The sequence below is a fragment of the Xiphophorus hellerii genome, chromosome 8 (genome assembly GCF_003331165.1).
Source record: "Xiphophorus hellerii strain 12219 chromosome 8, Xiphophorus_hellerii-4.1, whole genome shotgun sequence".
Classification (NCBI taxonomy): Eukaryota; Metazoa; Chordata; class Actinopteri; order Cyprinodontiformes; family Poeciliidae; genus Xiphophorus; species Xiphophorus hellerii.
In genome coordinates, this window is record NC_045679.1 from 12,033,399 (window position 1) to 12,045,823 (window position 12,425).

The following is a 12,425-nucleotide window of genomic DNA, read 5'->3' on the forward strand; positions in this document are numbered from 1 at the left end:
GAAGACAGAGAGGGAATAAACAATAGTTCCTGTATTTGTGACTTTCAAGCATAAGAAAATTTTATATATATGGAAGCTCATTTAGTTTTATGGTAATCAGTTTGTATCCATAAATCTCAAAGCTCATTTTTAGCATACCACTTCCTACCAGGGCTCCCAAATGATAATAATCTCTGTTTTCTACATAAACATTAGTAAAATGGCTTTTGCATGACACATTGTGGCAATTTTGATTTTATAGATCTTTCAATATAATCATTTAACTAAAGAGTATTTATAGAATTTGGTTTTAAAACTTTCCTTTTGATTTAGTTTAGTATTTTATCTTAAATTTTTCTGTAACCTTTTTTAACTACTTGGGCATTTTTGAGTTTGTGTGTATATGTTACCACTGTGGGATCCCAGCCAGGGTTTTTCACATAGCTTACATCCTTAGACTCTGAGCAGGTCCTCCTAATGCTAGAGTGTTATTGTGATCTCAGAACACTGAGGGGCAAGTGAACAATAAGTATTGCAACATTATTGATTCAGTCTCTAAAAATGATTTTGAAAAGAGCATTATTCCCTCGGCCTAGGGCTGGGGGATATGAGGAAAATCTAATATCCTGATATATTTTTGCTATATCACAATATACAATATATATCATGATATTCTTAAATGTCGTGATGTTATTTTAAACTAGACTCCTTGCAGCATGTCACCCACGCAAGTTCCTGCCCCCATTTTCCTGCTAGACTTAAATGTAAGCTCATATAAAAAGGGATGCAATGTTTTTCTATGAACTGTCTACACTATGACTAGATAACAAGGTGAGAAATAAGTTTTAACTAAGAAACAAATAGCGAGGGAAAGGAAAGTAGGTCAGTTACGCTTGACTTTGACAAACTTAACAAATAGATGTTCTGTCGAATAAGGTGTGTTTTGGTTCAGCTTAAAAATAAAAAAGGCGACCTACACTAAACTGACAGATCAACAGTAGAGCAGGTGTTTAAATTAGTTAATAAGCCACTGCTGTGTTAGCGTGGCTAATAGCAGCGGTGGCTAATCTACTTACTAATAAAAGCAAAATACACACCAAGTCTAAAAGCATAAAACTGTAACGAACTGAATGTTCTTTTCTAAGTGGGGGTATTGTTTGAGTGTTTTTGGTGCTGAATCCTGATACATAAAGTTGCGTTGTTGTCAGTTGCTATGACAAAGAGTCTGCGTGTATCGTAAAGCCGACAGAGACCGAGAAAAAAAAAAGAATGAGTAGTTTTGAATTATTTTTCCCATTGCATAGCACTAAATGAATCATTTCCAGGTTTCACTTTAACGGACTAGTTCTACCGCGGCGGCGCGGCTATGAACGGCATGTAAAAGAATAGTCTGATTGGGCGGTGAAATAAATTTGTGGTACAACCATTGTGGCAATAGTTTTATAACATGTTTCGCAAATTACCTCATTTTGTTCGACATCCTCCATATAAAATCTGAACCATTGCCAAATTATTGATCCAGCGCTGTTTCTCTTCGGAACTAGACTAGTTCATCTGATTCGTCTTGAGCTACCGTCTCATTCACGTATCACCTCAAACTCTCGCGTTCATCATGTTTGTTTTCTTTACGCAGCGTGATTGGTAGAAAATTTTCAGGCTGGGAGGGGTGGGAGGAACTAGTGATGCATTCATAGGGTGTCGGATAAACCATACTCGCAGTGAATTTGAAGGCGAAAGTTTTTTATTTGAACAATAATTTATACTCTATGGTTGCAATATAGTCATTTTACCAATCGTAAATTGAAAATATCGCGATACATCGAGTATGCTCGATACATCGCTCAGCCCTACCTCGGCCTTCACAGAAGTTGAAAGCAGAAGAATTAAAGTAATATAATATTATGACCCACATTATCTGATTTTATTGAAGAATGTGAATGTGTGAAAAATTGACTTTCAACATGAGAGGCTAGTTCTGAATGTTCTGTCTGCAAACTGAAATGCAGATGACTGCTGTTACATAATAAACTAACAAATGACATGAATTGCAGAGAAGTTGTTGATGGGAATATTCAACCAGTATCAAAAACCCGTCTATACAGTTAATGTTTTGTTTTTGTTTGTTTGTTTTTTCCAAAAAATACACAAGTATAACTGAATTATAGTTATTATTAGTGTTTTTATACTTGCTGGGGGACACACAGGGTGATTGACCCTGGCCCATCTCACAATGACACAGATGAGCAAGGATATTGTAGAAGTCGATTTGATTCCTTAATAACTCTTATTACAGCAAGTGATTGATACTCAAAACTGAATCAACGACTTGGGGATTTGATCAGCAGCACATCAAGTAAACAATGCATTTAGTTGCATTAGATGTTCTTCTTTATTCCCTGCTTCATTGTGTACTAGAGTGACAAATTGATCTTGCAAGTTCTGGATTCACCACCATGAAATAAAAAGGTTTCCGCACCCCTGAATCAATTCAGCTTAAAGCCCCCCATTCAGCCTTGGGCAGTACTGTTTTGTCCTTATCATTTATCAGAGCGGACATGTGTGTGGTAGAAGTTCAACAGAGCACAGCTTCACGCCGGAGCTGGAAGCTTCAACACTGCCACCAACAGGTCACAATACAGAAGCATTTCTAATTCCTCTTGCTAAACATCTCATTCTATTCAAACTGAAACTTTTTTGATTGTACTGTGTACAGTTTGCTGATAAAGAAGTACCCAGGATTTTAAATTTACTTCAGTGCAAACATTTTCAACTGTGTAATCTTGGTTTTAACATATTTTGTGAGAATTTGGTGTCTTATTGATTCGGTGTCCTATTGTGTCAATGCTACTGATGGTAAAATTGACAAACTTTTTAATTAATTTTAAATCCAAAGTGAAGCACTTTCAATTTATATTATTAGAAAGCTTGCCCCTTAATACTTTTTGTATGTCCATTTAGTAATTCCCAATGTTCTGGGTGCATAACATATATAGTCTATAAACAATATTCAACCCCTTGGATGTTTTACTCTTTACCTTTGACGAAACAAAATTATAAAAAAAAAAGTTTAAATATCAAAGTGGAAACTGATTTTAACAAAATGACACTTAAATAACAATATTTACATTAAAAAAAATAAATGCTTAAATATTCACCAGGGTTTAGTAGATTCACTTTACTCAGCATAGTAGGGTACAGAAAGGTTTTTCTAAGACTTGGATGTCTACACAGTGCAGCTTTACTCCATTCTTCCTTTTAAAACTGTTCAACCTCTGACAGGTTGCATGTGGATCCTGCCCTGGGAGTTCAGTACCTTTTTAGACACTGTAGATGTAGATATTATGTGACACAAAGACACATTTCCTTTAGCCACTGGTCACCTGACTGAATGAGAACCCATATTTATCTAGCCACACACACAGTGAGCAGGATGGTAAAGGACCTTAAAAAAGATGTTCAAAGCTCACTGTTGGAGAATTGCAGCACATAGTGTGTGGGCCTGTGTGGGCGTGTGTGTGTGTGTGTAGAGGGGCGGGGGTACAGCCAGAGGTACTTGCAGACTCTTTGGCAGGTTTTTGGTCCTTGATGGCCTGGACACCTCCAAGAAAAAGTGATTTCACACAATATGAATTATCAAATGCATTAGTTATAATATATGTATACTATATGTTTACAGACAAAACATTATTGTATGAAATTTGCTGTAAGATAGTCACTAAGCTGGCAAAATAAGGAGTTGCTTATTAGTACAAAACAAGTTCTTGTAAACAGATTAGTCAGACTTTTTTGTGGCCAACTTGGCTCCTCATGCAAACTCTTTCATTAATCACATAACAGCAAATGAGTAAATCAAATACAGGTCCATGTTTTTTTCGTCATGGTCACTTTTTATTGACTTTGTAAAGTAGCTCATTAAATGTACCGCTTTTATGGCCCAATGAATAAATTGAGGAAGACTAATCAATACTGTTGAGTGCATCTCAGATTCTTCACAAATGTGATCTTACTGACAAGTGTGACTGATATTTGCACAATGAATTGTATGAAAAGCTGAATAAAGAATGTTTAGATTAATAAATGTACCATTTAATGTTTTACTCACTAGCTGACAATTTGTTTGTAATGTGGGGAACTTAACTGGAGTTGGACCCCGAACCTCAGATTGATTCTGCTCCACAGCTACCATCTGACTGTACCAGCATGCAAACCAATTGCATTTGTACAACGTAAAATGTCACAATTTGTTGTTAGAACTCAAAGTAGTGAGGCAAGGTAAAGGCTAAATTATGTTTATAGCATAATAAAAGTTAGTAGCTAATAAAAGACTGAGTTAAAATGGAAGAAGGAAAGTCTAGTTAACTAAATGAATTGTTGCTGAGTGGGGATACAAACTGTAGAGCCGAAGGCAATCAGTAAACAGAGCACGAAATGAGCTCGTCAAAGAGAACCTAAAAATTACAATACAAATCAGAATTTTAATATGTGAAATACTAAAGAACAGAACACCAGAAAACACCTGAAATCTAAAAAGTAAGAAATGATCTCAATATTGAACATCAGGTATGCCAAAACCAAAAGTAATCAGATAAAACAAAATAAAAAACCAAAGTAAACTACAGATCATGACACAAAGAATGTAATTTTCTGTCCCAGCAAAACACAATTTGTGGAAAGAATTTATTAAACACTACAGGAGTTTTCCATTAAGCTGTGTGACTGTGTCAGATGAGTTGAAAATTAACTTTTCATCAGCAACCACCCAATCTGGATCAGGTGTAAAACAAAACAAAACAGAAGCAATATGTAGAAAATAAGAAAAAGTGGCATGATGTTCTGTGTCTTTTCCAAAGATCCAAGGAAACCTATTAGAGAACATTGCATCATAAACAGTTTGAAATATCAAACAGTTCAACATCACATTTTCAATTAAAATTTAACAGCATTTGCCAGTTAACTGAAATTGGTATTTAGCAGATCTTTCACCAGGGTAATGACTTAAAACATACTTTCACTCTGCAGCGATTTACCAAAAATCAAAATGAACTCCTTTCATCATCTCACTTCTTAGACTAAAAAGTAAGAGAAAACCTGTAGGGTGCTGAAGAGAAGACAGCATGACAGGGGTCCAGATTTTTAAAAGATCAGAAACATTTTGCAAAAAGTAATAGTTAAATTTACCTTACTTTATATTCTCCAACCTTGAGTGCAAAATATCGACAAAAGGGTTACCAGTTTTTTTTCTCCCACGTTGTAGCATTTTGCCAAAAAATGCTACTGTACACATATTATTTGCTTTACTATTTGTTTCAAATTGACTCTTTTTATATGTATAAGAACATTGAAGTATCTGGTGAGCACAACAAGAGAAGAAGGCAAAAATAATTTATGTAGATATATTAAGAACAGTAAAATTGTACATCTCTCGTTGTAACATAAATAGGTCAGATCAATATTGGATACTCATATTTTAAGGAAATCACCTTTTAATTTGTGCAATAATAGAAGTAAAAAAGATGAACAACCCACTTAAAAAATTGCAGATTTTTTTTAGCTTGAATGGAAATGCATCTAATTTTGAACAAACTAAAAAGTAGAAACAAAATTAAATTATCTGAAATTATACTGAGCAGACTGTCCTTGAATTTCCACAATTGCACCTCCTCATTGGATTTTATTAGTGCAATTTTAAAAATATATCAGTATTTTCTTTTTGTCATACTCCCTGCATTGCTTTTAAGCAGACTTAGATAAATTGTGTAACTGTTGGCCAGAAACATAAAGAGCTATTCGGTGAGTGGCAAACATGAGGGGACAGCCAATGAGAGGCTAAAACTTGTAATATCTGGAAATGTAACCATTTCTTACTGAAATTAAATGGTTCCACTTGAGTGCTTAAAGGAAAAATAGCTTACTTTGTATACACAGCCATCCCTCTAATTTTTCAATATTGATGTCCCATTTACAGCTTCTATTATCAAACCTCTGAGTTTACAATGAAAGTGTATTAAAGGTTACCCAGTTCTCAGAGTGTTTTAAATTCTCATAGTTCAGTTCAGCTGATTATGTTGCTTTTGAGTGTTTCTCTAAAGGGTCTGTTGTAAAACTGAGGCAGTACCTCAGTGTAGGTCTTTTAATCTGTTGTTTTGAATCCAAAATGCATAACAAATCAAGGTTATAGATCTTTACTTACACTCTGCGACATTGTTGCAGATATGGGTTGAATAAAAATGCATGAGTCCTCTTAGATTTAACTGATAACGCAACTTTAATGCTTGGATTTATAGGAGGCTACGCAATGATAAGATCAAATCGAATACTATTTGACATGTTATTGTGAAATCTTGTGTTGCCTGGAAACAGAGCGAAAGAAAAATGATATAAAGCTTGCATCCATAGACACTCAGTGGTGGCAACATACTGTAAATGCATTAGAACTTTTTGTAAAATCTACAGAGATAGTAAGGCTGTACTATTGCTACACTAAATCTAAAGTACATTGGAAACCGAAGTTCTTGTGAATACCTTTGTTTGTTTCTGCTTATCCAATAATGGGAAGATTGAATCATGAGGTTAAGAGACTAAACCAAGACATTCCTCACCCCAACAACTCTAGTTTACTCAAATGTATCCCAAAATATTCCTAGGCCAGAAGAGATAAAATAGGTAATAGGTAATAGGCAGGTAAATTATGTCTCCCTTAGTACAGATGGTCAGGACTTGAAGAAGCTAACAGAACCACATGCTGTGGAAAAAGGTTGCCAAACCTGACGCCCTCCTCTCCATAAGTTTGACAATCAGGTTTGTGAACACCAAAAACGGGATGGATGATAAGGAGCTGCCCTGGAGTAGTCCAATGTGACTGAATGCAGTCAGACAGCGGTACACATATTCAGAAATAAAGAAATTAGTTATTGCGATTGAGGAGGCAAAGAAAAAACAAAGTGCTTTTGTCGGGGTATTTCAAACTTTACATTAACTTGAGCAGAAGTCCTTGAAACTCCTCATAGGTCAGTCTCACTGCAGCATCCATCATTGTAGTAACCATGACCCCTTACATTTTTTCACCAGTCACACCACCACATTCGGAGACACAAGAAAATTGATTTGCCCAGAACAGCTTTTTATCACAAATAAGCTTTTCCCAAAGAAAATCTTAGATATGTGCAGATAAACATTAAGAAGTTTGAGTTCTCAACAACACTTTTAGGAACACTCTTAGGGTGATTATGAGGGTCTTTGTAGCTGTTCAGAGAAAAGTAACAGTGAGAATACAAAATCAGACAATTTTATATTTAATCATGTAAACACTTTGAATTGCTCTGTTGATGACTAAATTGTCTTGCCTTGCCTTACAATCTGCAAAAAACATTAAAGTAAAAGATGAAAACAATGTTGTTGTTTTGTTTCTCGATTGAAGTAAACTAACCTCACACTTTTTTCAACAGTTTTTAGGTTGAAAGTATACATCGGCATTATTACTCAGTGCTTTCATCATTTACATTCACTAACTGAGGCAATGTTTATATCCCAGAGAGAGAACCTAAAATCAATTGTGGGTTACGTCAATCAAGGCTCAGTGATAATTTAGACGGTAATATTATCCCAATCAGCATCACCAAACAACAGCAATTACCATGACAGCTGGGAAAGTAATTTCAGGTCTGAAGTTTCCAGCAGAAACATAGTGTCAGAGTCCCTTCTAGCATTCAAATCCCTCCACAAGTAAAAACCACCGAAGCCTTTCTTTATATTAAGAGATCATTCTTCTCCCCTTTGCCTTGTTGACATAAATCAAGATGTCATAAACCATACAAGTCAGGTTGTAAAGTAATAATAAATTCTGGACAGAGGTAGCCCTACCTGATTCACACATTCTATCAGTTCTGACATGCATTTCCAAATGCCCTCTGTCAGTGTTCCTCCTTCCTCTCCAGCTCTGCAATGGTTTTGATCAGCGGCTCTTTGGGGAGTCAATGAGCTTCATCTGCTCCAGCTTTTCCTTGTCAGTGTCAGTTATCTGAACCTCAGTCTAGAATACCAGAAAAGCCTCGAGCAAGCAGCTTAATCATACGCATAGCCATGGAAGCTCTAAATAAAGAATCAGTCTTGTTTAAAAGTTAATCTTAGTGTGCATGAGAAGAAAACGATTAAACTATTAGGAGAGTGACATTTTCTTTTTCTTTCTAAATAATTTCTTTTGGAATTATGTACTCTGTATGATACTTTCAGTTCAGAAGTAAAATGGAAATATTTTCTTCTCTGCTTCATTGTTCAAATTCCCATGGAGTATGACCGTCACTTTGAGGTTAACAGGTCAGAATCCTCTCTTTGTGAAATTAATTGAACATATCTTCAGGCATGACAATTTGATAAATTATGGTTTACACATTCTCAAAATCTTAAACATATTCTGGATTTTGGAAATGAAAATGCATTCTCATATTTTAGATTTGAACTGTATTGGTTCTTGTAACAGAGAAAAGAAAATGGCATTCCTGTGTAGATGACAGAAATACATCATTTAGGAACGACAACATCCACTGTGCTAAAAGCCTTTTTTTCCCCATTTCAGCTGCTCTGGATGCCAATCTGGTCAGGTCACGAGAGGTTAGCTCTCTTCATTTCTCCGTTTGCAGTATTGTGCACTCTGTCCTCCACTCACAAATTATCACAATGCCTTAAAATGGAATCTTCTTCCCAACATCATATTTCAATCTTTTCACTCCATTTGGACAATAGTACTGCAATGATTTTTTTTCTACAATTCTCTGAAACAGTAAAAGTCGATAAAAGATATAAAAAAAGATAAATCTCTCCAGATAACATTCATAGCTGGCCCAAGGTTGAATTCGGGCACCGAACAGAATTTGATTTGGGAACCAACTTGCAGATAAGATCTTCCATCAGTCACCACAGTGGCAACCTGCTTAATTGTTTGCACAAGACGATATGTCTTAGCGTTAAATAGTGAACTAATACTGATTTATTTGCCTTGTCTGTATGTCAGTTTACATTACATTTTACATAGAGGCCCTTGTGCTGTAAATAAAGTGTGAAGATTGGGTTATTTCTCCAATTTTGTGCTTTTTTCTTGCAGTCATGCACAGCACAGTACTTTCATACAGAATAAAAGACAGAAAGTATATGTAGAGTGTATTTGATTGTGCTAACAAACACATCAAAGCAATTGCCACTTACTATATATATATCCCATTTAAGTTGTTGATCCCAGTTAGGCTAGTGGTGACCTGTGATCAAACCAAAGTTAAACATAGGAAACATTCTGGTGGATATTAATGGGAATTACATAACCGCATCTCTTCTTTACAGGCAAATAGCATATAGAAAATTAGTTAAAATCAATTGTTGTCAAAGTGGGTATGAAAAATCCCACTTGATGCATGGCCGGTAGATGATTCCATTTGGTACACGAATAAACCTTCAAAGATGCTTGATAATAATCACCTGATTTGCACTGTCTAAGAATGAGGGCTCTTGGACTCCCTCTGTTGACCCGAATGTCCAAGGCAGTAGCTCAGTTTTCTTATGACTTGATGGAGGTCTGATACCATTTAATTAAAAAGAGGCACTTTCTCGTGAAAGAGATAAGATTAATTTCAATACTTTAGATATGACAGTGTCACATCAAAGATATTGGTTTTCATCTCATAGCACATATTAAGAAGCTGCACTGTATTTTGGTCACGATTTGGGAGCTGAAAAACACTTCAGACTAAAAAAGCGGAACTAGCTTTTGTCTCATTTGCAGCAGGATGATAAGATGAATGCTGTTGTAAGCTTTCATTCATCTAGAGTGTGTTACTTTCAAATGCCAAGAAGTGGGAGAGACTCAGAATAGGCTTAATCTGAATCACTGTTTCAAAGCTGTGACGTCTGATGGGCATGCTAACACAGACCATTTCTTTACAAGATAGATTTTGGCACCTATTTAGCAACGCTATGGTTTAGACAACATTTAGCCACAGGATTCTTTTTAAATCTTTTAAATAAATTGCACTCTGAGAATTTGCAGAAGCAAAACCACTATTTAAACTTTGGAAACTTTCTGCCATCTGGTACTTCCTACTTCATAATCTGAGTGACATTGCAAAGATTTGAAGACACGTTGATGAGTTAAATTCTGGTAAAGGACTATGAAGAGTAAGCTTACCAAACACTATCCAGACAATTGCTTTATTTACTGTATTCCATCACAAATTAAATGTTGTGTGCATTATGATAATTTGACATGAGTGTTGCGGAAGGAAGAAATTTACATTTTCCTCCCTGTTCAGAGATATTTTACTTGACTGAAAGATTTTTACATGTTTGTAAAATACTAATTAAATGTGCCTCATTTATAATATAATGAACAAAATTATGTCAGTTACATTGGTGTCTTATATGGTGTTATCACCATCGATATTGATCTTTATAAGCAAAAATAAAACAAAATAAAGTAATATTAAGTTGATTTAAATTTACAACATTAGTTTCATTAAACCTTAATGAGTTTGATTAAACCTGCAACTTAATAAACACTTCATTTATATGTTAATGTTTTCCAACATAAGCAATGACTACTCCTTATTTTCTACTTGTTTATTCAATTTTGAAAGCAGGCACTGGTTTGTTACGTTTTTCTGGAGCGCTTTCATACATTTGTCAATTCAAATGCCGCATTTTCAAAACATTTAACACGCAGGCCTAAACATCAGTACTCATGATCTAAGGGATACATCGTATTTGCAAAAGGCACTAACCATGCCAAAACTTTTAAAATATGATACAAAAGCAAATATTGCCTTCAAACAACCCATTGTAAGCATTCACCTTACAATGAAGTGAGTGACTTCTTCTTATCAGTCATTACATAATGGACAACAAAATACAATTCTTGGTGCACTGCTGCTTGTCTTTGTAGTGTATTGTATCACTTCCATGCCAGGGCCATAGACTGTATTACATTTTCCTTCTCACAAAAAAATTGGATCTAGAATCAAAAATAAACTGGTGTAAATTTTATTGATTCCATTTTTAAGCTACAGTTAAAAACTGAAGTATTTTCAATATTAATGAAAATTCTGTAGACATAAACCAAAATAAAATTCATCAAAATAAGAAATGCAATATCTATCTTCAGACTGGAGCTTTCAACTCTGGAAATGGCTTAAAGGTGATTTCATTAAATTTTGTACTACCTTTGCCATCCTCAATCTAAAAGCCTTATTCTGGTCAAAGCCGGACCAGTTTGTTTTACCCATATACTAGAATAACTCAAACCCAGTTTGAGAACCTTTATTTGTTTTGTGAAAAGTTCAACAAAGGGTAACTTTAGTGTTTGTCTTGCATCTGTACCACCTTAGACCTGGTCTTAGGAACTACAATACATTAACTCTGGACTAGATTATTCTATACTAACAGCAGAATTTGTATCTACATAATCTGTTTTCTGTGTGTTTTAATTCTCCTTTTATAACTTTCTTTAGTTTTGCATACTACTGTAAGCAAAATGCTGAAATCTACACAATTTATATCTGCAGAATTCCAGCACAGCCTCTTTGTTTTTCAGTTGTAGTTGAAGCAAAAACAACCTTCCTGCAGAAATCAGCAGGTCATTAGAGGTGGAATAAATTACATTAAAAGCACAAGTATGAAACGGTGAACAACTCTTAATAGTTCAGGTGCTATTAAGATGAAGGAGGCCTCAATCTTTGTCCTTGCCTCGATGCCACATGGGTGTAAATAACTGCAGGGTTAATGAGGTGTTCCACATGTGGGAGCTTACATTTACTTTCTGATAAACTCCTTGCAGGCAGAACATCATTCCTTGCTTCGTCTAATGGCATTTTAATAGTTATCAGTTCATAATATCGCTTTGCCATCCGTGCATGGGGGGATGACAGGTATTAGGACCATGAGGTGTATATACCTTTGTATGAGTGTTTATGGGGAATGCCAAGTAATTGCCTCTAATGATAGGAGGAATAAAATGAGCTAATAAAAGAAAACACAGAGGGCAGACACAAGATTAATATGAGGGTAGGACAAAACTTGACACGACTTCTATACCTCTTTAAAAAAAATTTTTTTGTTGTTTTCCTGGTGTTGAAGTGACCACAAATTCAGTCTTTTCTTAGACATGAAAACAAAGAGGTTAAATTCCTCAAGGTGTCATGCATTTTGATATTTGAATGCCATAGCAATGCAAGGAGAACAACGCACTGCATTGTGAAGCAATTAGGATATGAGGAACAGCTGGAAAGGGAGGTACACTGGCAAGCTGAGGAAAAGTGAAAGGGACAAAGCTCACAGCTGAGAGAGAGAACATAGAACTAAAAGGAAATAACCTGTAACTAAAAAAAAAAACTTTAAACAAGGAACACTAAAGAACCTCAATCTAAATGTACAAATGAAAAAAACCCTGAAAATAACTAGCACTAGTG